The following is a 27,213-nucleotide window of genomic DNA, read 5'->3' as shown; positions in this document are numbered from 1 at the left end:
TCTCTTTTAATTGGGTTAAAGAAAGATCTTCCATGGGAAAAATTCTGAAATAACTTGGCATCTGACCTCTTTCCTTATGGTAGACCTCCCCTACCTTGTGTGTTCGTATTTCCCCAGGGAAATTTCCTCAGTTAAGTGACAGAAGAATAGTAGTTGATGAAACTAATTTATACTTTGGTATGGATGACTCAAAGATCATTAATTCTGCCAGAAGAAGCTGTAATTTTAAAAAGAGGATGCTTTGAAGCTCCAAATCATTTCTTCTGAGAGGAGTCTTTTGCAGTCTAACAAAGGGAAATGGAACAATTCATATAGTGTGTGGCAGGATAATTTGGGAAAAAGGTTATTAAAAAAAGAGGCCAACCTTGTCTTGAAATTCCATCTCATGCTATGATCCCTTAAGCAAATACTGATTGTTATAACCTCCTTTTTGGAGGTCTACTTCTGTACCTTCAGATTTTCTAGAAGTTCCACATGCTTTTCCTTAATGTTCTTTATGCCAGGGGCATGGAAGAGATAAAAACAGGGAAGAGGAGAGTGTGGAGCAGCAGATGTGAAAATCAGGCCTGTGTAAGTCACTGATACCTGAAAAGGTAACTACATGCTATTTTTACTCTCTCTTGTTACCACGTTCTTTATAATGCTCAACCTTTAAACCACTGTATAATGCAAAGAATCCTTCCAGTACATCCCATTCGATCATTAGACGTGACTGCAAGATAAAATTATGTGTATACATATATATACACATGTATATATATTCTAGGTACATAATATATATGTATTATATAGATATACCCCTGCTCTCAAAGACCTTACTATCTAAGGCAATAAGACATACAAATGCAGAAATTACATAATGCTGCAATCCTGCATAAAGAGCTAAACAGTTGTTTAACTCATTAGACAAATACTGAGTGTCTTCCTTGTTCCGGGTGCTAATGAGACAGCAGTGAATAATGCACAATCCCTGTCCCCATGCAGTCTATGCTGCATTTAAGTGATGAGGAGAAAATGTGTAATTTGTAATAAATGAGTGAATTTCAGATAATCATAAGCACAACGAAGAAAATACAACTGAGAAAGGCTTCATATAGAAAGAGAAACTCAATGTGCATTTTAAAGGAATAATGGGACTGGGTCAGCATTGAGCGGAGCTTGAGCAGAGGATCAGAGGTGGAATGAGTGATACAATGAGAAAAAGCTTTCCCAGGGTCCACAGAAGCAACGATGGCCGACAGAAAAGGTTGCTGTAAGGTTCACGCATAGAACGCCGTGCCTAGTAACATGGACTAAGTAATCACAGTTTTAACTGACGGTCTTACATGGAAAAACTTCCCAGTGGCAATTCATCTGTTTGATTACAAAGAAAGAACTTGACCATTGTTTTGAAGGCAAGGCAGGTCCTTCACTTTCATACTTTATATGACCATAAAAGGAGTCTTCTAGGGCTTTTTTATTTTTGTTTTTGTTTGTTTGTTTTTAGAGGGGGAGGTAATAGGTTTTGTTTTTGTTTTAAATGGAAGTACTGGGGATGGAACCCAGGACCTCGTGCATGCTAAGCATGCACTCTACACTGAGCTATACCCACCCCTCTTGCAGGGCTTTTTTAATTCATAGTTTTTGTCTGTCTACTTTCTAGGCAGCTCAAGGTGTTTGGTTCAAATATGACACATCAAAAGTGGTGCGGTTGGCTGCCTTGTTTCCTATTATTCCAAGTTTTCAAAGTTTTATGCAGAGTTGCTCCCATGCCTAGGGAAAGGAGAGGAAGTATTTTTTCTTTCTCCGTCTGGCACAGTACAGAGCATCCATAACTCAAACTAATACAGATCAGTGACATGAAGTTTCAGTGGGTCTCTGCTCTGGCTGGGGACCCTAACTGCTATTGTTTCTGTAGGAAAATAATCCATAGAAAGTATTATATAAAACAAGTTCTAGCATTAGTGCATCTGAGATGGCAATTATGTAATTTTGCAAAAATTTCAGTAAACTCTAATTCTCTTTTTATTCCATATTTTGGGTATTTTTTTTTTCTATGTACATTCCTTTTTACACTGACACCTTCCCCTCACTGCTCTCTTCCTTAGTTAACTCAGCATAGGGACTCCTGCTCTGAGGGCACAGACCAGGCTTTGGAAGGCCTTATGGAGTAATTAATCAAATCTCCCTCTGGGTGTTCAAAGTTTCTCCAAATATCACAGGCTTCTGAGTCAGGCAGGTTTAGTTCTGAGCTGAGTGACTTGTGTCAAGAGATTTAATGTCTGTGAGTTCATTTTCTCAGGTGTAAAATGGAAACGAATAAAGTCTACCTCAAAAAGACTTTATAAGGTTCCTGAGATGAGGTATTTAAAAGTACCTACAAAGGATTTGAATGAAACAACTGCTTATTTCTCCCAAGTGCTTATCTAACCTAGTGGTTCTCAAATGGGGGCAAGTTTGCCCCCTGGGGGATACTTGGCAGTGTCTGGAGACGTTTTGGGTTGCCATAATTGGGAGAAGCCAGGTATGCTGCTCAACACCCTGCAATTTACACGACATCCCCCTATAACAAAGAATGGCCCAGCTCCGAATGTCAGTAGTGTGCTATTGAGAAAGCCTCATCTGGCTTTTGCTTGAACAGTTTTCCTGACGGGAAACTATCCCCTCGTGAGACTAGCCACTCAATCATCGGGGAGTTACGTGAATAAAACTACTGGTTAAGTTAAAGCAAGATCTGCAACGCTGCCTGCTCGCTAAGGTTGTGATGTGTGGGACAGTACAGGGTAAGTGCATCCCTCTTCCACGTGTGGGTTCTTCCAATACTGAGAGATAGCTGTGTTCCCTCCTCAAAGCCTCCAACTATTTATAGAGGCTTCCAGGACACTCTGAAACAAGTGAGGATGAAACTGCAACAGTTTTGCTACATTGGAACATTTTCTTTCTAAATTTTGTCTATAAGTCTAAGAGTCCTAGAGGAGTTTAAATAAACCCACCTGGACAAAAATACATCTGTAAAACGATAAAAAGGCATCCATCAGACTAGTCTGTAAATAAAAAGTTATGAGCCCATTGCCTAGGGTCCGTTTTTTTTCTTTCTTCCTTGCCCATCATAAAAAAGGCAGCAGAGGTAACATTTTGTGATACATCCCCTATACGAACCTCAAATCGTGCCATTTCATAACAAAAGTTCAGCACTGCACTCAATATGGTGCATTACTTTGAGGAGAAAAAGGCAACAATAGCAGATTTATTCTTGTGCAATAAGAAGCACAGAAATTAAAAAATCAAGTTTGCCATCTTGAGCTTGAAATCATTGTCAAATCTTATCGGAAATACATTTATTCTGATTTCTGGCAATCTAATCCCCTTTAGCCATTTCACAGTTGGTGAGCAGAAAGGATGTTTCTGCCTCATTTGCAGTGTCTGAACATGATTCAGACAATCAACTGCAACATTAGTCAAAGATATCAGTGGCTAATGATTTCTGACAAGCACTGCAGTAGCAGGCTGAGGACCAGACTGGGCAGCAACAGCATTCAGAGCATTTTCCTAGAGCTGGCAATAGGCAGTGGGGGAAGACGATAAAAACGGAGGTAAACAGAACTGGTGTCACATCACTTAAAGGCTCTTACATACTCTCTGCAAAGGCATGGTATCTGACATGCAATAAATACAGTGATCTTTTTCTACAGATATGTTATGTTGAATGAACACTGAGGACCATCAAGTGTGCAGCTCTGTAAACTGTAACACACAAAAGTAGTTTAATGTTTTGCATTCTGCTGAACTATATCCTTAAGTTAAGAGCAGTCTAAACCTTACTGTTTATATTGATCATTTGGACTGTGTACCCTTTTCCCTGAAATGCATTACTCATCACTTGGACTGTTACACACACACTGTTTACATCACCTAGCACATAAAGTGATGGCTGTATGGTCCAGGGTGGAAAGGACTGAGTGTTAAAAGACATGTGTTTTGGCTTCTCTTCTGCCATGAACTCAGAGTGTGACCTTGGACAGGTCACTTGGTTACCCTGACCTTCAGTTTCCAAGTATGAAAGATAACAGGGCAGGACCAAAGATCTAGAATTCTCCCTTCCAAAAATATGATTTTGATTTTAGACTCTACATTTCCATATTTAGTAATTTAAGATGTAAAAAAAAAAAGAAAAGAAAAAAAGAAGACACTAGTGAACTTACCAACAAAACAGAAACAGACTCACAGACACAGTAAACAAACTTACGATTACCCGGGGGGGAAAGAGGGTGAGAAGGGAGAAATTGGGAGTTCGAGATATGCAAATACTAACTACTATGTATACAATAGATTAAAAAAATTTCTTCTGTATAGCACAAAGAACTATACTCAATATCTTGTAGTAACCTATAATGAAAAAGGATATGAAAACAATCATATGTATGTATATGAATGACTGAAACATTTTGCTGTACACCAGAAACTGACACATTTTAACTGACTATACTTCCATTAAAATTAAAAAAATGCCCTAATTGTTTTCAATAATTTATCTTTGGATTTAAAATCTCTGACAAATTTATTTTATGTTAAATTTTTTTTTTTTTATAAAAGAGAAACAAATGATGTCATTTGACTCAGGTGAAAATTTATTTTCATGGTTCCTCCTCATTTGAAAAATCTTGAACATTCTGAAGGATCTGCCTTCAAAAAATGTCCCTACCATGGTATAGGTGATGGCAAGGAGAGCTAAATCTAAGAAGCTTTTGATTCATATTAAATAGCAATTGTTATGAATGCCCTGATCAGCGCATCAGCGCTCTTCAAACATAGCAAACATTTTTACAGTCTGAAATTTTTAAAAAATTTGATGAAAGTTCAATATTATCCTTAAATTTATAAACTGAATTAGAATTGATAGTTAACCTCTCACATGCTTGAAGTCTATACTGTATTTTCAAAAGGTGTAAGGATAGAAATGCCTCTCAAAAAATTTCCATTCACCCAAAACTCTCTCTCTACCTATCTCACACACACACACACACACACACACACACACACACACACTTCTTTGTGCTGTTCCAGAGCTTACCAAAGCATCATATATAACTACCTATATAATATTTATCTCTTTCCAATTAGATCTAAGTGCCACTGGATCAGGAACAATATCTATTTTGCTCTTCATTGTATCCCTAGCTCTTAGTCTTATGCTAACATAGAATATTGTTAAATGAATAGAGTAGAGCCCTTGGAAGGTGCTGGTGTGGCATATCTGCCGAAACATTAATGTGGATATAATGAGCTGCTGTATTCTATAATATTACATACAGCAATTTACTTGGCTTAAAGAAAAATAAGCTCATACACTAAGTATTACATAATACTAATATATGCTATACAGATGTTAGAGCTTATTATATATTAATTATATTATATGATATACTGTTTTGCATTATATCTCACTCAAGGAGGAAAAAATATGGCATGTTATCACTGTGGTAATGGAAAGTATGTGAAAATTTTCAGTGAACAGCCAATCCTGGAGAGTTCAAGTATAGCAAACAAGCCTAAAGGAGGACTTAAATGACATTTTAAAATGACATCAGAACCCCTACCTATCTCAATGTGTGCGTTTCATCCAGTCATACTGCCAAATAAATAGGTTTCTCCCATTATGAGCCCTTGTGAGGACAGATGGATCAGAGGCTGAAATTATGCTCGATTCATCGAGGTATCTTGAGGAATAATTCTTCCGGTCTGTGGAAGAAATATAAGATTTTTTTTTCTCTTTCTTTTAATCTAGAATGACATTTCCACCTTCACGAGCAACAAGTTAAGACAGAGAGGTATGTGGTGAAAAGTCAGCTTGGTGACAAACCAAGTTCTTTATCTTCCCCCAAAAGTGACCACTTCCCAGCCTACTTCATTTGACCATTTTGCACAAAATGGTTTCTGGCTCTGCAGGCAAGGGTCAAGGAGTGTTCTATATTAGTGAGTAATTATCTAGGAGGTTTTAATAAACACTAATACAGTGAAAATTTCTATATTTCTCCATGAACCAATTACCACCGGGAGATTTGTCTTTTCCCTGGTGGTAAAGCCATCCTCTATTCATAATCCCTCTTCCTAGATTTCTTCCTCATTTAAGGCAGGATTCAATAAAATCTCATTTTGGTTCCCCCTTCTCAGAAATCCATAAAAGCCCTGAAAAACATTTTGAGCATATTGTCTCTGTACAATTTGATATCCTTTCCACCACAGGCCATTATTCTGGTAAACTCGGTAAACCCTAATTTAGATCCATGATGTAATTCTTTCATATCAGACTGTGTGAACACGTTTCTTTAAAATAAAACATGGTAGGAAAGTCTTCCGCTGAATGCCTGCACACAGAGGAAGCTTCATCTATTACCCTTTCACCGTGATAGAAGAGACAAGAAAACAATTTATGAGTCATTTCCATTCTGACAGATGTGACAATGACTGAAAATGCTATGCCTGCCAAGAGCTTTTATCAAGTAGGTTATAACAACGCGTAATAAGTGTAAATAATAAATGGCTGGAATCTTAGGGGAAACGGTGGCAATATGAAACGCTTTTTGGTCCTTCTGAGGGGGCTCTGCTACTCTTGGAATTCCCTGCCTCCCCAGTAGAGTTTTGGCCTGACAATAAACAACAGTTTAGTACTTTATCTAATCCCAGCCAGGAGGTGAGCTCAACAGCAAGCTTCTGCAGATGTTCACATCCAATAATCTATCCATAATTGATGGAACAGGGAGGTCAGATGTAATGGCTGCTACTATTCCAGCAACAAATAAATGGTTATTGACAAAACAAGCCAGTGTGGCGCAGAGCGCTCAGCAGTGACAGGCAGGCGATGGTGCTGAGCGGAGGCAGGGAGGATGACATGGATTCCTCAGTGAGCCGCGTGGCAGGAGGGCCACGCTGACGCACGAGCAGATGGAGGTGACTTGGAAAGGAAAAGGGAGGTTGCTGAAGTACAAAAAAAAAAAAAAAAGAAAAAGAAAAAGAAGAAGACAGGTCAAGGCGGAGAAGAAAAGGATGCACGAGTCCTGGGCAAGGCTGGGGACCCAGGTAAGTACAGATGCATGCGGTTCATGCCTTTGAATGCGTGCGCTGTGATGCAGACCTCGGGCTGCTTTCATCGCCGGCGTGTCTGAGCTCACGTAGCTGGCTGTCATGCCGTGCAGCCCAGGTGACTCTACCACCAAAAGTGGATGCATGGGATGCTTTGGTGCCCAGATCCTCCCACTGAGGGACATTCACTGATATTTCTATGTACACTGCAGATACCAGGTTTTTCCTCTGTATATTGGAAAAAAAAATCTAGGAAAAGCACGTATGCAATTTTAACAATATATTCAAATAAGCCACAGATGTGAAAATTGTGCAGTAAGAAAATTTCTCAAGACTGGGACTAATCCTGAAATAAATGCTGCTTAAAATCAAATGTACTGCAAAGGAATGTGAGTGGGAAAGTTTTCTTTAAAAATAAAAACCAAACACGGCACTTGATTCACCGTAACGTAGGCAAAGAGTATAATAAAAGCATTAGAGTATACTTTTATCAACTGAATAAAATTCAAGATATTTAAACATAAATTAACAGCTGAAACCCTACACTTCTATTCCAGTGCTAAGAAATAATATTTTTGCATTGTTTACTATGTAATATTATAAAATGAAGAATGGTAGAATGAAATGGTAGTTATTATCACTATAGGTAGTCATAAAGAGGCTTAGGACAGAGATGTTTTAAATATTAATATTCCTAAACTCACTTAAATCAATTTAACACTCTTTAGTGGTTTATTTAGAAGTGTGATTTATTTTATACTTCACAACCAATGTCTTTGATCAGCTCTGAAATAACATATGAGCTGAAAATAAAATGGCAAAACAAACTGCTGTTAACATTCTTATAGTAAGCTTTAGGCTTTACAGGATAAACCAGAAAACTACCAGTAGATATGGCATTTTCAAATTATTTATCAATACTTAGAAATGGAGTATTATAGAGCCCCAAAGATCATTTTTGTACTAATGTGCTAGTCGTTCTGCTTTCTGAGCCCTGCCGTCCTCCCTGCTGGGGCCCCCCCAGTGAGCAACTTTGAACTCTCCCAGTCCCAGTCCCCACCCTGTCCCTGGTCTACCAGGGCATGAGCCTGGTATCACATCACTTTGCCACTGATCATATTCTGATCTTAACCTTTGTGAAAAGTGCCCAGGCTCTTGCCGTGTGCCTTGAGACCAAGCCCCCAGCATATGTCCCAGCCCTTGGAGCTGCATCTCTGTCTTGTTTTTCTTGCTTGCATCTCTGTCTTGGTACCTGGTCAGGTCCCTACTTAACTGAAAGTTGGGAGACCTACCTTGATGCCATCAACATGCTTCCATCAGAAGTTCCACTCCTGAACCCCAGTCCCTGTGGCTTGGTGCCTTGTCACTTGCCAACGGTGGGCAAAAACTACATGTGTGGAGTGTTTTATATTCTTGGTACATTTAATCTTCTCAGATCCCTTGGAGGTAAATATTAATACTCCCATGGTACAAATGAGAAACAGGTGCAGGGAGGTTGAGGAACTCTCTCTAGTACATGCCATTCTAGAGTTGGGGGAGGAGAAAGAATTTGAACTGGGTTTATTGGACTTTGAATCCTGCTTATTTTCGTCTTAAGCGCTGTGATATGCCTGCTGCCAGGTAACCCTGAGCGTGACTGCGCTGACCTAGCTTCACCTACAGCTTACTGCCTCTTGGCATCATTCCCAGAAGCTACTCTGCACTCACCTGCAGGGGTACCCACTGCCCAGTGTCCCGCGTTCTAGACGTTAACCTCAGGCTTGCCTGGTTACAGCTTTGCCTGTTACCAGTTGCTATTTTTTCATCACATGGCCTAATTATAATCACTGATAATAGTTAATACAAAATATTTCTTATGTCATTTCCTCTGCTTGTATGACTCCCCTTTTCAAACAGACAAAAAACACATCACTTTATAATGGCCTCCAAGACCATCCATGATCTTGTCTCTCTGACTTCAGCTTCTGCTACTCTGCTCTCGTTTTGCTTCTCCTCTGCCCCTCTGGCCCCAAGCCTCCTGGGCATGTTGCTGCCTTGGGGCTTTGGTCCTGACCATCACCCCTGCTTGGAGCGTACTTCCCTCCCCTGCCTAGCTGACTCTCTCATTTGCTTCCGGTCTTTTTGCAAATGCCAGCTTCTCAATTAGGCCTTCTCGTCGTCTGTTTGAAATTTCTCCCGCCTACCACTTGCTTTGGCCCTCCTGAATCAGTCCTTTAGCTTTTTCCTTTTTTTCTACAGTGCTTATTATTGTCTAACAATCAACTGTTTGTCATAACTCAGTTGTTCATTATGTTTAATCTTCATTGTCTATCTTTCTTCAATGGGATGGAAGTGCCATGAGGACAAAGATCTTTGTTTCGCTATTGATGTATTCCCATTGTCTAGAGCAGGGTTTGGCAACAGATTCTCTAAAACTATTTGTTGGATGAGTAAGTTATAGATTGCTCTTAAGACTATACATATTAACTAATTTAATCTTCCCAACACCAGCAGATAGGCATTATTATTATCCTTACCTTTTTTTTAAGGTGAGGCAACTGAAGCATATAGAATGAAGCCTCTGGACCAAGGTCATACAAGTGGTAAGTGATCAAGGAAAGACTTAGACCCAGGCCATCTCATTTCAGTGATGGCACTATTACCTGGCCCTCTCTCCCTGCTCAGTGCTATGATGCTGCCTGACAGTGCCATCATGCAGGCCAGCCTCCAAGTTCTGGCTCCTTTTGGTACCACCTACCCTATTGTTGACCAAGATTATAATGGCGTCCTACAACAATGTCGTTAAGGAAACTTAACAAGGTTTAATGACTTGTCCAAGAACAAAACACCTGTTGATAAAACCACAACTAGAACTCAGGATGTCTGACTCCCCTTTTGGTGGTCTTTCTGGCACTTTCAAATCCGATTTTGAAGACTGGAATGATTGCCTGGACAGTACTTTTCCATTCCCATATAATCTATTATAATACACAGGTAAAAAGTAATTTTTGCTTTGAAAACTTGTGACAGATATTAATAATAATTATTTATGTACCATTTTAAAAGGAAAATGTTTATTTTGTTAATATCTGTGATATTATAGACATGTAAAATGAACATCATAAACAGTCACTCTGCTGTAAGCTAATATAAGCTCATAGGGAAAATGAATATGTTTAATTAAATTTAGGAAAAATGTATAGTTAAATCATTTGCAGTACAATAATAAGGACCAATAAACCATTATCTCTTAACAATTCCATTGGAATTTTCATCTACATGCTCTATTAATAAATACCATCTTCATTTTACAAAGCAGGATGCTAAGAGATTTGTCTATGACCTGGGAAGTCAGTGGTGGCAGTAAGAATAACATAATCCTTGCAATAACCCAGAAAATCATACTTTTACTATTCTGTAATATTCTGCAGCGTTTATGGAGGGAGTGAAGGATGCCAGACATAGTGCTAAGTACTTTCCACATGTTAACCCATTTAACCTTCACAACCACCTTGTGGGTACCTATTAGTACCTAACTGATATTGACGTAATCCTTATGCTGCAGGTAAGCAGCGGGGGCACAAGAGAGGTTAAGTAATTCACCCAAGGTCACAGAATTAGAAGTGGCAGGACCAGGATTTGGAATCAGGTAATGTAACTCTAGGGGCCATGCTCTTAACCACTACATCACACTGTGATAACGGTTAAGACACTAACAGAGAGAACTGAGAACTGAAGTTTACAGGAAGGACTCTATCTCCCTCTCCCTATATTATTTTATCCCCAAATTATAAAATTCTGCCCTACCAGATTCTTTAGCTGAAAATCTAACAAATGATACTTATTATGCCCTTTCTCTTGCATTTACTGAGAGTTGCTGGTGGATAGCAAATTTGCATCAGTAGCAAGAAGAGACTAGGGGTTGTAGGAATAATGTGTTGAACACACTGCTTTTGAAAGAGAACTCTATTACTTTTCCTTTTTACAGATATATTAACTCTAGCACTGCTAAATATTTCATTGTCAGCAAAGCATCCAGAGAAAACAAGGCAAGTTCAGCTAAGCAGTTAAGTCATAACCAATGAAGAATCCATGGTACCCCACTGTCTATGCCAATGGAAGATAAGAGGGGGATGGGAGATGAGATTAGAGGTGAGAATTCCTGACATCTCTTTCTCTGGAGAAGCTACAAAGCAGTGGGTCACTCTGAGCCTGATTCCACCTGCCCTCCCCACTCCCTGTGTCCTCCCGCCGTCTTCCCCCAATTCTGTGCTGACACTGAACTGGCCCAGCAGCAGACAGGCGATTTTTCTTTTTAAGGTTCGAGTGTTATTCTGTAATAATTTCCACTGGACAAGAATAAGAAAGTGTAACTTGTGCCAATCAGTACTTCATTAAGCAGAACAGATGAGAATGTTATTAAAAATTTATATGGGAGATTTGTGATGAGACTTAACAAAGGAGTTTAAAATCATCTTACTGACAGCTTCCCCAGTTGCGACAGCATCGGCAGTTAGGAATGTAGCCTACTCCTCAGTCAGTCTTGGCGCTACATTTGCTAGCTTTGTGACCATAGGGAGGTCACTTAGTCTAAGTCTCAGCCTTCTTCATCTGTGAAATGGGAACTAATACAAAATACTATTAATATCTGCCTTTTAGGGGTCTTGTGAGGATTCAGTGAGATAAAGCATATAAGTAATATGGTTGGGCACAGTTCTAGACACGTATCACACAAGGACCCAGTAGTTGTTATTGTTGTTCATGAGGATGCTCTCCTATCAGGTAGGGCTCATTTGATTTCATGGGGCAAAAACCACCCCAATCTAATTTAGGCAAAAGGGGAAACTAGGGACTCAAATGCTGCTAGCAACTGTTTCTTCCACTTCTTTTCTTTTCTTTTTTAAATGGAAGTATAATTGATTTACAATATTATGTTAGTTTCTCTTGTATAGCATAGTGATTCAGTTATATATATATTATATATATATATATATATTATATATATATATATATATTATATATATAATATATATATATAATATATATATATACTCTTTTTCATATTCTTTATCATTATAGGTTATTACAAGCTATTGAATATGGTTCCCTATGCTATATAGTAAGACCTTGTTGTTTATCTATCTTATATTTAGGAGTATCTGCAAATCCTGTACTCCTAATTTATCCTCCCCTTAGCCCCTAGTAACCATAAGTTTGTTTTCTATATCTGTGAGTATGTTTCTGTTTTGTGAATAAGTTCATTTGTGCCATTTTTTTTTAGATTCCACAAATAAGTGATAGCCTACGATATTTGTCTTTCTTCTTCTGGCTTCACTTAGTAGGATAATCTCTAAGTCCATCTATGTTACTGCAGATGGCATTATTTCATTCTTTTTAATGGCTGAGTAGTATTCCATTGGAGATAGATAGATAGATAGATAGACAGACAGACAGACAGACAGACAGACATATACCACATTTTCTCTATCCAGAAATCTGTCAGTGCATATTTAGGTTGCTTCCATGTCTTGGCTATTGTAAACAGTGCTGCTATGAACATTGGAGTGCATCTCTGTTTCTTGTTTTTCTCTCTTGGTGTGTTAATTTTATTCTCTCAGCCAACCACTCTCCACTCCTCTAGAAGCTCCCAGGCTAACTCCTGACCACAGTGGACTGGCTCTGATTCAAAAAAACATCATGATCAGGGAAGCAACCTGATTGGCTTAGTTTGTTTAGGGACCCTCTCCTAGAGATGTGCTGGGGTGAGATGTAATGCTGGTGGTGATATCTGTAACCCCAAGGTTAGAGACAAGTTCATAGCCAGCAGAAAGGTTATGGTGGGAACAGTGCAATATTCTGGGAAGACAAAGATAATAGATGTCCTCCCATTTGCTATTAAAAGTTCTTCTGCCTAGCTGTGTCTCCTCCTGGGGCTTCATCTCAGTTAACAGTATCATCATACCTTGGATTACTCAAACTAAAAAACATCAGATTCATCTTGGTCTCCATCCTGTCTGTGTACTTTATCTACCCAGTCAGGAAAATTGTAGAGCTGTGAAATGTCTCTCAAATGTGTCCATTATGGGCTACACCACAAACACCCGAGTTCAGAGGCTCATTATTGCTTACCTGGAATATATCAGAAGAGCCCTATAATTAGTCTTCCCTTCTCCTGTCTTTCTTTTGGTCCTATACACAACTGCTGGGCTGTCTTCTAAAACAAGTTCCTGCCCTACTTAGGTTCTTAAAGATCTCATCCCACCACCCTGTCTTTTAAGCCTCTCCCCCAACAGCCCCACTGCCCCCACACTCACACTCCAAATGTGATGGAAAGCATTTTCTGCCCTCCCAGGCGTTTACTTGTGCTGTTTCCTCTCCACTGAGGGGACAGGCACCATTTATCTTGAGTGGTTCAATTCAAATGCCATTACCTCAATCTCCAAATCAGACAGAGCTTCCCCGTTGCCTCTCTAGCTCTTGGTTCCGGTTCCAAGGATGGCACAAGTATGCCTTAGGTGTCTGTTTCCTCTATGGATAATGCAGTCTTGCACTCTAATAAGAATCTACTTGAGTGAGAGGAAACTGCTCAGATCTGTTATTGAACAATGTGCGCCAAACGGAAGTTTAAAACAAATAATAGTCCACTATTGACATAGCTATTACTAGTCTTGTTCATATGGACTCTGGCCAGATCTACTCAAGATACCATAAGCTGTAGGGCTGTATTTTTCTTCCTATTTTATTATTTTTGCTTTATAATTTATGTGTTATCTTTTTACTTTATCAGGTCATCTTTAAATGTCCTTTATTACTTCTTAGGCATTTAATAACTTTCTTTAATGTTTTGGGTTGAGATGAGCTGCAAAAATGACTAAGTGCTATCTATGATCAATCCTATGCTGAAGATTTTTACTATGAACAGTCTATATAAAACCAACTGAAATTATTAATTAAAACCTTTAAATTTTAATGGGAATGGAAAGAAATAATAGTTTACTTTTTTATTACAAAATCAATGTATGTTAATTGTAGAAATTTGGGGGAATACAGATCCATAACTCCCCCCAAAATAGAAAATTAAAGTCATTCATTACTACAGTTTCCACAGAAAACTGAAAACAATTTGATGTTTCCAGTATTTTCATATATACATGTATATATCTATGTATGTAACGTTATATAAGTAGTCATAATGTACATTGTTTTGTGCCCTAATAGTTTGCTTAATTCATAGATAATACTTTTATTGTTATAAAATATTTACTTTTTGTGTCACAGGATACTCAATAATGTTTAATCAATTTGCTATTGTACACTTACTTTGTTTCTGGATTTTTACCCATTATAAACAACAAATAACATTGTATATAAAAGTTATAGCTAAATCTCTGAATATATTAATAATTATAGCAAACAATATTACAGCTAAATATTTGTATACATTAATAATTATTTCCTTTAGATAAATTTTGAAATGAGTAATTTCTGAGTCAAAAGATATGCAAAATCGTGAGTGTTCTTAAAACAGAACAAAGCTATCAGTTATTGAACGGTAACTAAATGCCAAGCACATGACTATTTTGTCTCATTTAATCTTCACAGGAAATTTATTATCCCTATTTTACAGGATGGAAAAGGAAGCTTAGAAGTCAAGTGATTTGCACTGGCGTCATCGACAGCATCAGTGCTGCTCCCGTAATCTCTGCAGCCAAAGGCTTCTGAGCCAGCACCTGGCACTTTCTGCCTGATGGCTGGGCTCACGGTAAACTGGAATTGCCAGAGAATTAGTGTTCCTGGAAGCAGCTCTCAACCAATAAAGGTTGGGAACTGGTGGATAAATACACCAGCTCCCTTGTTTCTCCATTGGGATAACTGATTTGTTTCCCAGAGTGCTCAGCAGGACTGATGCTCCTGCTGGTGGAACCTCTCCCAGATAAACCACCTGTACTCAAATCTATGTCTCCAAGTCTGCGACTGGGGAAACTCCAATCAAAACATCAAGATTGTTCGTCTAATAGCTGGGCAAAAATATCTACCAGAAACTCAAAGAATGCTTTGTAAGTGTTGCAAAAAATATCTGAAAAATGCATATTTGGGTAAGAACCATGAGAAATATTCAGGCTGCAATCCAAAGCATTTAGTGATGGCTATTTTATGTCATTCATTTATTATGAAACTCGAGCACATAGAGTCAAGTTAGCTGCACTCCTTAAAGCAGGACACGCTACTGGTCTGTGCACAACCCTTGATTGCTTTTCATGTTTTTTTCCTTCATTCTCCTTCCCTGTTTTATTCCCTTTCCCCTTGTGGGCCTTCTCTAACATGTTACTGAAGAGTTTCTCTGTGGAGTAGGGGCCAGCACCATAGAGTAATCACACACTGACACTCACCCAGCTGATCACTCTCTAAACCAGCCTCCACCTCTAACCCCAGTTCCTGCTGTTTCACATCCTTGTCAATCTTTGATACTATTTGATTTCTTTTTTTTTTTTTTTGCCTCTATGTCATGCTTTTATGTAAAAGAATACTAACTTTCTCCTTTGAAATGCTCACAAACTAAAGCTATTACACACATCTATATAATCAACCCTTAACTTTTGGCTCCTTAATTATTCAGGAGCCAAACACTGTTTTGTGGTGGGTTAGTTTCTTCATTACCGTCCTTCTCTTTCTTCATCCTTGGCCATCATCATTATCATTTAGGAAAAAAAAAAGGAAGGTGAATAGACATGGAAAAAAATGTCGATTAAGTCGACAAGTCTGTTTTATTAGTTATTAAGTAAACTTTTATATGTTTCTTTAAGGAGAAAGTTGAAATTACTGGATAAAACAGTTTTAAAATCATTTTTTAAGTACACGGGTTGAATATTAAGATTATAGAATTAATACTATTTTTTAAAGTCTAGTATATGTTGTTTTTATTGAGCATTAATTACACCGATAATCTCTAAAGTCAATATGGCTGTTCGCTGAAGTAACTGTCTGCACTACAGATACTTTTGAGAATACTTCAGGTAAGATTTAAGATGTTGAATTACATTTTTCTTGCTGAAGCTACCCCTTTTGTGTTGGAGAGGGGAAATACATAATTTGGCTCGATCTATAATGACAAAGTACGGTCCGCACACCATCGCTGTTTAACGTGTCTAATCCTATAATCATCTCCGGGTTCTTGCAGGTGTGATGCCTCTTCTTTGGGGGCCTCTGGATCAACGGGAGCTAACAGCTGTGCCGTTGCCTCTAGGTCTGTTATACAATTAGTCCTGTGATGAACTATGCAGGTTGCTTTATTGCTCCAGAGAACATTTTCATATGCTAGGCCTTGAACTTTAAGGAGTCTACAGACATTATATCCCATATGTCACTATTCGGGATAGTTGATTAGAGTACTCAATTTTCAGAGTCTCCAAGTTCATCCTTTTTAGAATGAACCAAATACAAAAATAATGATCCTTCTCTTCATTTTCTCTCAAAGCAAATATAAGAAATTTTTGCACTATTTCTTTTTTCTTTTTTTTTTTTTTGCATTATTTCTTAAAATGTGAAAGACTGGAAACAAAAATTTCAGCACCTTTGTAAAGAGCTACACTAGTAGCACTTTTTAAAAATAATAGTCAGAAAGTTTTGGTTAAGGTGGTATTCTAGATCTCAAGAGAATTTAAAACCAGCTTTCACATTTCAAAAAAAAATCAATAAATTGTATTACTAGAAAACCAGTGTTTATATTAATTTAGGCCATCAACTTTCTTTTCCTGACACACAATATCTCTTCATTTCCATGAGTCTACAATTTGCATATTTTGCCATGCAGATTACTGTCTTAAAAAAATACAGATTTTTATTTTCTGAGTTTTCTAGTTTTTCTATGATGTTTTTGTCATTTAAATGACCAATACTATAATTTATATCACAAATACCATATGTATTTATCATTTAAAAACAAGAAAAAGCACAAATGTTATTTTCCTAAGCTGTAACACTAAATAAAAAGAACCATTAGGAATACTGAAAAGCAAAAAAGTTTAAAGAGAGTTAAGCTCCTCATTAATGAGGAAATGTTAAAAATATTCAATTTATTAAGAGTCTACTCTGCAGTCTTTGTTACAGAAATTCATGTTAAGTTGTTACCGTAAGGTTATCTGTTTTAATGCTCTAGAAAGGTCATGACTTTAAATACAAAGATAACAGTAGCAAAATTATTAGTAAAGCATTTTGTGTTTTCATAATCTCCGAATTATTAAAACACATTTTTTATGAAGTACTTAAAATACTATTTTCCAAATGAGGCTAACTGTTTAAGCAAGCTCATATATGGAATACATGCTTATATTATGCCTCAAGTTATGGCATGAGAATTTTGAATAATATAGTTCTATGAAGTTTGGAAATAAGCCATTTGTTTTAAATTAGGAACTATGACTATTTTCTTCTTGCATCAATATTCTTTCTAATTCTATCAGCTTTCTTTTGCCAGTCAGATAATGGGTATTTTGAACATTTCGCTACTTAACAAAATGTATAGAGCGAAGCGGAAGTAGGAAGTATGTGTATACTGGTGGGGAGGGGATACGATGCTGAGCAGAAAGAGGTCTGTGTGGCAGCAACTGGGGGAAATGGGAAGTGGAACAGCTGCTCCTTTAGATTCCCAAGAAGGAGACTGCCTGAGGTGGGTCATGGGACAAAAGGATAAAGCGGATGAAACTCTGATGTAAAGCAGGAAAATGACTGCTGAGACCCTGAGCTTGCACGTGAACCATCTGCAGCTGCGTGGCGAGCCCACTTTAGCTTGTTTCAGAAGCTGGGGATGAACCACGAGACCAGGACACACACTGGCTGCAAGCAGGCCTGTCTGCCCGTTCTGTGTAATGATAACCAGCGGTCCTCTGGGAGGAGGAGGCCATGGTTTCCTTCATGCCAGCATCTGAGCTCACATTAAACAGGAACAGAAGGGTCAATTTTGGGTAATGATTTCTAATCACAAGTAAAGACAACTTCTATTTAGTGGGTAGGGAAGAGCTCTGATCTTTAAATAAAGAAATGACTCAAATTCCTTTTTTTGGATAAATGCCTTTTTTTTTGACTCAAGGATAAGTTATTAACAAATTAATAATAAGTTGTTCATAAAATGTTGGTTTGTTATATTTCCATTATAAAAATATGTGCTAATACAAAGATAAACTTAAGCACTATGTAATTTACATGTAATAGATTTAGTGAATTACAGTTATGAAAAAAGTAAGTACAAAGCAGGCAATTTGAATAGATTCTCAATAAATGTTACCTACTTGAGTATCATTGCTGTCATTATTCATGCTAAATATAGCATAACCTGTAGTAACAACAGTATCTTACATTTGAAAATTGTTTATAATTTAAAGTGTAAACATAACATTTTTTTCATTTGATTTGCACAGAGATACAGTGAATCTGTCATTGTCATCCTTATTTTACAAATAGTTAACTGATACAACATTGTAAAATGACTAACTCAATAAACAAATGTTAAAAAAAAATAGGTAACTGAGCCTCCAAGAAGTTAAGTGACTAACCTAAGGTCAGCAGCCAGTACGTGGCAGACAGGACTAAGTCCATGGCCTCTAACTTCAGCTCTCACGTGCTCTTGCTACACCACAGTTACCTTCCATGCAGAGACTGCAGTTCAACACCTACGGTCAGTGCAAATATACAATCACTTAACAATGAAAGGTATCTCTTATATGTGGAATCTAAAAAGATGATGTAAATGAGTTTATTTACAAAACTGAAATAGAGCTACATAGAAAACACACTAATGGTCACCAAAGGAGGAAGGGGAGAGGAGGGATAAATTAAGAATTTGGAATTAACAGATACACACTACTATATAAAATAGATAAACAACAAGGACCTACTGTATAGCACAGGGAACTATAGTCAATATCTTGTAATAACCTGTAATGGAAAAGAATCTAAAAAAGAATATACATATGTATACTTTTATATATGTATAAATGAATCACTTTGCTATACACTTGAAACATTAAATAAATAAAACAATTTGATATTACTATGTACACTTGAACTATGTGATATAAAGCTGATCTTTATCATGTAACATAGTGTCTAAATAAAATCCTAATTCCAACACTTTTTTAAAAGACTTTCACCTACACATTTAACATTTTATCCTATGCTAACTGTAAGTTTGGGATTACTCAGGCCTAGAGCAAAACCCAGAAGTCATGATTTTGTAGGTGTTTGACCATCTGGTGGCACTTTGGAAAATAATTATTTTATGCATATTAATGGTAATGTAATAGTTACAGTTTTCTATATGTTAGATCTTACAGCACAAACTTTACACACATTTTCTTACATAAGTGCTGAGTTAGGGAACAGTATTATTCCCACTTTATAGATGAAGAAACTGATGCTCAGAAAGGTTAAGTCACTTGTGCGATGTCATGTGGTGAGGTTCCAACCTCTAGCAGCCTGATTTAAACTTTACTATCTTAACTATTTCGTTACCCTCTCTCTCCAAAGAGCTGTTAAATATTCTCTCTAAAAAGCAGTTGAGAGTTCCTTATCTGAAAAATGGTGGTATTTACTGCCTTTCTTCATGCAGACTTCTAAGAATTACAGATTTGGTAGATGTGAGCATTTGTGTCCACCCTAGACAACTCTACCTAAAATATTATGATACCCTATTAAACTGGCTCCAAACTGTCTTCTCACAGTCACGTACACAGAGCCAAATGAAGACAGGACAGGGTGGAAGGCAGATCAAAGAAGCAATTGCTCTTGCAGACAGCTGATTCAGACTCTATACATTAGTAGGCAAGGTCCATCAGAAAGATTTGTCACATTATCCTATACTGCAAACATGCAGAATTTTGCAGAGTTGAAGTATGTGAATTAATGCAATGAAGACATAAAGGAGGACAGAGCCGCAAAGAGCCCCTTTCTTGATCTTTCCTTCACCTTGGCTTCTTAACTTTCTATTTCTCTCTCTCTCTCTTTTTTTAAATGTTTCTGTTCTTCTGACATGTAATTTTCAAGAATGTGTCACATAAGGAGCAAGAGAATCAAAAGTGTTCCTGCCGGAGTATTTGCAGCTATGAGTTCTGGCCTGGCCTACCGGCGCCCCCCTCCCCAATGCTGGGTTTTATTATGCAGATGAGAGAATTTGGGGGAAGAGTAGGGATGCAAGAAGTAGAAATGATCCTGCTAAAAAGAGCCATGATTTCTTGATCTGAGAGAGAAAAATAGGCAGAATGAGAGAGGGGAGGGAGAGGGGTGATTAACCACGTGTGAGTAGAACACAGAAGGGGACTTCCGGGTCCAGGGAGTGCCAGGAAGATACAGGCTTCGGGATATCTAGACCTAGACAAATAGAAAAATCTTAAAGATGGAAGGAGAGAGGAGTAGAAAAAATACTGTTGTAGTGAGTTAAGAATTTTATCTCCTGTTCTTTGAGGACAAGTAAGAAGAAATTGAAATATGTTTTAGGTTGCTGGATGTTTTTTTAAAATATGGTCTCCCACCGAGAAAGCCACAAAGATCTCGCATTTACTTGGGTTGCACCATGGTTTCAGTGGTAGATAAAAGTCTTCACTTAGGAAAGTGGCTAAAAGGAAAACTTGTTTTAGGTGTGTTACTGTGGAATCTGCCAAGGCATGTGTATGTCAGTTAGATTATTGTTTACATGAGGAGCCCACTCTTATCAAGGATGAGTGACTTTTAACGGAGAAGGTAACAAAAAAAAAAGTAGAGAAAGAAACTAAAACAGGAAAAACTATAAGAATCCTCTCCCCATAAACTGTGCCTTAAACATTGCAAATTAAATAAAGCATCCTTTGTCAGAAATATCTTCTTATGTACAATGCTTTTGCCTTTGTTTGCACCCATTGAGTTAAGAGAATAAGTAAAATTAAATGACAATTGCTTAGCAAAACCCTAAGTATATATCATTTTACAAATATATCCATATCCTCCATTGTTAATATTTACCAACAATCCATGAGTTGCTAGAATATTTGTGTAACGATTTCTTTCTGATGCATTGTTTATTTGCATTTTTCTTTGGGACGCTGCTGAGGAGGCTAGAGATTTAGATCAACCACGTATACCAGCTAACACCAACCTCAGAAATATCCTAAATTACTCTAATGATGCTGATATGTCTGCAAACAAAGAAATAGCTATTGCTTTGTATATGGAATAACTAAATACTACTACAAGAATTGTGTATTATAAGAGTAAACGAAGTATCACTAGGATGAATTTTTCTTTCATAGTATAATTTTTGATAGGCTACGTTATTGCTAAATAATGCGAAGAAAATAATTCACTGAATGTACTGAAGACTGAGTAAAGTTTATGTTCCTAAAATTAGGAAGTAGAATGGAGTACTTAGAGAGGAAGAAAAGTCCTGCCTAAAAACAACGCACTAAGAGAGGACGGTCCTATTTCTTTTCTTTTTTTTCCACTGCTCCCTCCCCAAACTATTTTTCCCTTTAAAAAAAAAAAATTGAATCCTGGTGATTTACAATGTTAGTTTCAAGTGTACAGCAAAGTGAATTATACATATACATACACTTTTTTTCTTTTCAGATTCTTTTCCATTATATATTATTATAAGAAATTGAATTTAGTTCCCTGTGCTATACAGTAGGACCTTGTTGTTTATCTATTTTATAGATAGTAGTTAGTATCTGCTAATCCCAAACTCCTAATTTATCCCTCCCCGCCCTTTCCCCTTTGGTAACCATAGCTTGTTTAGTCTGTGAGTCTGTTTTTGGTTTGTAAATAGAATTTGTATCATTTTTTCTTAGATTCCACATACAAGTGATAGCGTATGAAATTTGTCTTTCTCTGTCTGACTGACTTCACTCAGATAACTTTATGGTTGCAATATTTGTTTGTGGAGCTGGCCTAACTTTGCACAAGGCCTTGAACACAAGGCCGTGATTTTTAGTAAAGTATTTTTCTCTTTGAAATCTGAGGACTTCATGAGATACATTTACTTTCTAAAGTTCAGAATTTACTCTACTTGGAACATTTACAGGTCGAAATTGATGATGGCCAAAGGGAATCACCATTTCCTTCCTCAGCACCTGATATACAAGGGTAGCCTTCCCTCTTTAAATGTCAGGCTGTCCATGACCTCCTGCACAGGTTTATCAGAGTAACTACCGCTTCTCTCCACAAAAATGCCCTTTCCTCACTAGGAGGTGTTTCAGCCCTAAAAAATCCATTATTTGTTTTTAAGTTAAACTCCATTCCATCATCCAGCAAAGACTGCTTCATCAGCAAGGAATGGATGATCAAATTTTATTCATATATGTGTTAGCATAGTCTTCTATTACATGTATTAATCATTCATTAATAAATGAAAGCCTTTAAACTGAGATATTGTAGCAAAATTTCAGAGTCCCTTCTGTCTCAAATCATCAGAACCATTCATTAGGAATATTTACTTGTGACAGGTTTCTCATAAGCCAAGTTTCTTTGAAAAAAAGTCACATAAAAATCTTTAAATAGATGAACAACATTATTGGATGGGAAAATTTTTTGTGAGGAAGTGGTTGAATCTAAGGGCAAGAAACTGAAAATCTGAGAACATTCCAAATCATAAACCTAAAATACAAATAAGAGAATAAAACCTGTACAGAATTGATGATGAAAATTAAAAATAGACTGAATTGGGAAAGGCAAATGCCGAATCTGATCCCCACATGATGAAGCTGATTTGGGGGGCTTCTTACTTTTCTCCACAGCCACACCGTGACAGAAACACCACTAATGCTTTCAGACAGATGAAGATAATGTTGATAATACTGCCCAGGGTGGGAAAGTAGGATAAAAAAAGGATTTTAAAAGAAAAATTCTTTTTTTATATGTTAAATTTTTACTGTGTGATTAGATAACCAGGCAGATATGTAATCAATAAATCGGAGAATGTATCTGTTTATTAATTAATCATGTAATTTTTTAAATAACATATTCACTAAATAAGGTGCGGGTTTCTAATAGACATCCTGTAAACTAGAAGCCATGCTTCAGATGGAAAGACAGGCTGTAGTTTACAAACAGAGAATAGATCACTATGTAACATGATCACCTTCACCAGGTCCAGAAACGAAAAAGTGAAAGGAGGAGGTGAGGGTGTAGATCAGTGGGAGAGTGTGTGCCTAGTATGCACGAGTTCCTGGGTTCAATCCCGTGCCTCCATTAAGTAACTAAATAAGTAAATAAATAAATAAACAAACAAACCTAATTACCATTCTCCTCTGCCTCCTCCCCCAAAAAGTGAAAGAAGATTCAAATGAAAGTCTGAAGAATGTCCTTTTATCTCCAAAAGAAAGCAGGGCAAAGTGGCTCAAGTAGGATGCTAGGGAGAATGAAAAGATGTGGCCTTCAATCTGAAATCAAAGCAAGATGTCAGGTTTTGTGGGACTCGATTTCAGTGCAACAGCAAGAACACTCTGGCCTCTGAGATCAGCCTGAGCCGAAAGATCTCCACGCCTCGAATCAGGTCCAACTGCTCTGTGTCCATCTCCACCCCATCCACAGCCTGTCCACATTTCCCATTCCTTGGTGACTCCTTGGTACTTCTTTCCTGACTCCTGTTTTACAGCTGCTGCCTTCTCAGTTTTGCTCTTGGCACCTTGTATCCAGACAGGACAATGGATCCTTCATTCGCCCCTCGGCTCTGTCCGCGAGTCTGGCTCAAGTTTTATGCTTAGTTCCTGCGAGCCCTCAGTTGTGGGTGAGCGGTGTTCCAAAAAGGCAACAATATTCTGCCTCAAGCAAGACCTAGGCTCTGAAGAAAGCCCCTAGTTCTTCCCACCTGCAAAGTCTACTCTTGATGGTAGTAGGGAGCCGAGTCCTGGAATATGGCCAGCCTGGTTTTCCAAAGCCTCCACCCTGGCTGGAGAGGTAAAGGACAAGAATGAACCAACCTTGACTCTAACCAAGGTACCTTCCTAGGGGAGGGCGGTTGAGATCTCACTGGAAATATCTGCAAGGAGTTCTTTCATTCCAGGGCAAAACCTGGGGTAGGAGGCAGAAGGATTGTGTTCATGTCTGTCTTTTAGACACACTCAGCTCAGCTTCCTTAGCTTATATGCCATCATCTATTCCTGGTTTTCCTCTGCCTCCTTGGATACACTGCTTATTCTTCTTTGTAACTCCGTCATCCAGCTTGGCCCTACAACTTTTTCATTCATCACTATCAACTGACTACTTCCCTCCATCGTCACTACTACTGCTAAAGCCCAGAGACTTGGTTAGGTTAGTGTAAAAATAATAAAAGCTAATAATTATCAAAAGTTTATTCTACACCAGGAAGGCACTCTTTTAAAACTTTATATAAATTAGCTTTTTAAATTGCCCTATGTATTAGATTCCTAAAACTGAAGTATCAAGGCAAATTCAATGGCTTAAAAATAAGGGAATTGATTGTTTCATAGCTTTGAAGGCTATTCTGAAATTGAAGGATTGGTAAGACCGTGTTCTCTCTGGGGTAGGATCAATCCTTCCTGCCTCTTCAAGCTCCTAGTGGCTCCAGGCATTCCTTGATTTGTGGCACTGCAGCTCCAGTCTCTACCGCCATCTTCACGTGGACTTGTCCTCCGTGTGAGTGTCTTCTTGTCTTCTGTCTGTATCAGACCTCCTTCTGCCTTTTTCTTATAAGAATCTTTGTCATTGGATTTAGAACCCACCCCAATTATCTAGCAGAATAATCACCTCATCTCAAGATCCTTAACTTAATTACATCGGCAAAGACCCTTTTTCTAATGTAAAATTCACAGGTTCCAGGGATTAGAAAGTGGACAACTCTTTTTAAGGCCACCATTAAACACCCCAAAAGCAGAGTACTTAGTAGTCCACTGTATAGATGAGGCAACTGAGACTTAAGAGAGTTTAAGGGACTTGCCCAAGGTCACATAATTCATATGAATGGGAGATTCACATTTGGTTTATGGCCTCCTTACCTCCAGAAAAACAATTTCAATACTTTTCTGAAAGGAAAATTTTGTTACTTGGATGTCAAGTATTGCTTCTTCAATCCATTCATGCTAGACTATCCTGTACCACTAACGTTATCTTCCAAAACGAGTTTAGATCCAGTGCGTGGAATGCCGTCTGTCATGCAGAAGATACTCAAAAAACAATTGGGAGTAAATTAATGAGATCTTGTCACCAGCCTCATCAAAGTCATCCAAAATCCCACACTGCTTAAAAAATGAGCTTCATACTCTTCAACAAAGCATTCCAGACCCTCCAACCTTCTAAAAGATTAAAAATACAATCTTGGAATGAATACAGCTTTTCTAAGAATGTCCAGAAGTCATACAAGAAGTTGATAAATTTGGCCACATACATAATTAAAAGCTCAGGGTGGAAAAATTTCATAATAAGATCAAAAAGCAATGGCCAGGAAAAATATTAATAACACGTATTATATATATATGCTTACTTTCCTAAAGATAGAAATAGCTCATGAAAAAGCAGGCACTTTCATTTATTGTTGTAGGAATGTAAAACTGTGAAGCTTCTTTGAAGAGAAGATTAAGAATAAAAATAAATTTATTTTTAAATTCATCTGGTCTCTGACACAGAATTTCTACCTCTAGGAATTTATTCTGTAGCGCATCTCTCACTTTGGCACAAAGCCGTTCAATGCTACAACCTCGGTGATAAAAACTGATCAGAAATGACCTAAATGCCCACCAACAGGAGATGGTTAAATCCATTATGGTATCCAACTATACCATGGGATATCATGAGTAGCTTTTAAAACGAGGCATCTCAGTATATGCGTTAGTATGGAAGGAGTTAGCTCAAGGTGCAGAACAGTGTGTATAAAATGCTACTATTCTGTAAACAACAAAATGGACACCTGTGTATGTGCTTATATGCCCTGCATATATAAGAATATTTTTGGAAGGATAAACCAGAAACTTGTAACTATATTTGCCTTTGAGAAAAGAACTGTGAGAATGAGTATAAAGGTGGAAGGAAGATTTACTTTTCAGTGTAAACACTATTGTATTTGCTTGAATTTATTTTGCCATGTGCTTGCTATGTGCACATTAGAGAGAGAATTTATCAGCTAGTTTTGACCTGATTTTCCTACTTGATCTCCTATATCTTCATCTTGCACATGACAATTCATTGCTTCTCAAACACACTGATTACATTCATGTTGAATGAGTGTATGTGTGTGTGTCTAATATTCTATCATCCTTGACTCTCATACCTTCTCCCAGTAGAAATCCTGCCACTCAAAAGCTCTTTCATGAAACCTCCCTGATCTTCAGTGTTGGAACTAACCACTCTTACTTCTGCACTCAGAAAACCCCTGCTCATCCTGCTTTGAATTATAGTTGTTTACAAGTTGGCCACCTTCATTAAATTAGCTCCTAAAGGGAAGTGTGCATCTTGTTGGACTCTCTGTTTCTCATGGTACCTGGAACACAGCTTTGCTAAATGCATACCATTAACTTAAAAATATTAAGCAGAAGAGTCATCTGGGAAGACCTAAGTTTCCTATGATGACCCAATGTTCAGAGTGATAGAGGAAAACTATCTAGCTCAATTATAGGAATGCTACTTAGCATGAACATCTGAAAGAGCAAATAAGGGATCTTCAAAGCTGAACAAAAAGTCAATACTCTGCATCAAATAGGATTATTACATGAGATGTATGTGAAATGAACTAGGAAGCTACACTTGCAATATATTAGAGGTAAGAGAAGAATGAAAGAAAAATAATTTCCATTGTAATATGGGAAAGATAGTACTTGACATATTTTTGTTTGTTTGTTTTTAAGTCAAACACACCAAGCTTGGTCATAAAATAGGCAAACACTGATTTTTACCATGAAGCAGGCTGCTTCTCAGATTGAGACCAGCAATGCCCTACACCTTTGCTGCCCTCCCTCCCCCCACCCCGCCAATACAAATGAAAGGTCCATAGCTACGCAATTCACTCTATTGCTTATTGACCACAATCTTTTCTATGAAAAATCTCACAAATCATAAGTTTACTATATTTTTTTCTTTTACTATTTACTTTTTGCTGTCATTTAAACCCACTTCCTCTTGTCCTTGGTGATGTATATGGGAGTTGGGGGGGTGTCACTTTACTCCACGTAGTTAATTTTCATATATCCTAAAGCACTTCAT

At 37.6% G+C, this 27,213-nt stretch overlaps 1 protein-coding gene across 1 annotated transcript in view; it reads right to left on the bottom strand.

The window, feature by feature from the left end:
- Positions 1 to 27,213, bottom strand: part of TTC29 (tetratricopeptide repeat domain 29) — a 646,928-nt gene that overhangs the window by 100,444 nt on the left and 519,271 nt on the right. The window lies entirely within an intron of this gene.

This window comes from Camelus dromedarius, chromosome 1, assembly GCF_036321535.1.
Source record: "Camelus dromedarius isolate mCamDro1 chromosome 1, mCamDro1.pat, whole genome shotgun sequence".
In the NCBI taxonomy this organism is placed as follows: Eukaryota; Metazoa; Chordata; class Mammalia; order Artiodactyla; family Camelidae; genus Camelus; species Camelus dromedarius.
The sequence above is the reverse complement of the archived record's forward strand: the minus strand, read 5'-3'. Positions and strand labels throughout refer to the sequence as shown.